The following is a 1,247-nucleotide window of genomic DNA, read 5'->3' as shown; positions in this document are numbered from 1 at the left end:
CGGGAACGCGCACAGGCCATACGTGAACGGCTCAGCACTGAGCAGGCGGCCAGTGAGTGAGCAGTGATGGAAGTTCGCCTAAACTTTGCAAGAGTGAACTCAAATGAACAGTGCCGTGCATGAGCAAAGGATTACGGGTACGCGCGCACAAGAATGTATGGTCTGCTTGCTGAAATACTTTGTTTGTAACCGGCTATGAAATAGGCCTAGTTTATTTATTTAACCTTTAGGCGGCAAGTCATCTACTTGATACTTGATATTAGGGACTTTTATTCTGACAACAGTCTACCCTTCCCAGATGTATTTAGTGGAGACTCACGTGAGTTGCGTCAGCCAGGCTAACTTCGCTTGGATTCTGATTAAACTATAGAAAGGAACTTCGTTGTAACCAGACTCCAACCGAATCCACGGGCCCTTCGGAGGTGATAAATAATTAGGGTTATAGTTTATTGTTAGCCTACTACCTTTTTGACGTTATTGACGTAACTCTGACCATAAGGCCTTCAGGACACTTGTAACACCAATTAATACGCTATGCAGCCTATTAGCAGCAGATAGGTCTAGTATTATTATCACATCATTCCTTTATTTGGTTACATTTTTGTTAAATCTAGATTGCATTTGTTTTTTTTAACCATTTCCGGTATAGGCTATTGATTTAAAATGCAACATTTAGCAGATCTTCAAAAACCCGCTTGATGGCGTGCCCGTCCATCAGACCTCGGAGGCCTACATCTTTTGGATGAAGATAAGCTTTTTGTAAATAAAAAAAGAAGCTAAATGGAGGGGAGCATGTTAGCCAATGTAGTCGTGACATTATGGCTAGGGTTACAGACTCCCTGAATCAATTATAAAATCAAATACATACAAGCCATAGGTTCAATGGTTGAAGACTCCTTCAAACCCTTGCTTTCAGGTATCAAGTTAGCATAGCTGTGGGAAGCAGGGGTGCTGAGGGTGCTGCAGCACCTCCTGAAAAATCTTAATAAAAAAATGTATAGTAATAGTTTTATTTAGTAGTGCACTGGGCCTTTAAAAGTCCTGTATTAGTGGACGATATATAGTCTGCAGCACCAGCGAGGGCAAAAATATTCATCCCTGCCTCGTTGGAGGAAAGATGTACAGCACCCCCAGATCCAAATTACTTCCTGTGGCTACACCCAAAGTCCATTGAGACAAGAGAGATGGTTTAATGAATAGGGTTCATCAATTAGATTCAGCCACGGGCTGATTTTTTCTTGAGCGGA

The sequence above is a fragment of the Salvelinus namaycush genome, chromosome 41 (genome assembly GCF_016432855.1).
Source record: "Salvelinus namaycush isolate Seneca chromosome 41, SaNama_1.0, whole genome shotgun sequence".
NCBI classification, from domain to species: domain Eukaryota; kingdom Metazoa; phylum Chordata; class Actinopteri; order Salmoniformes; family Salmonidae; genus Salvelinus; species Salvelinus namaycush.
The sequence above is the reverse complement of the archived record's forward strand: the minus strand, read 5'-3'. Positions refer to the sequence as shown.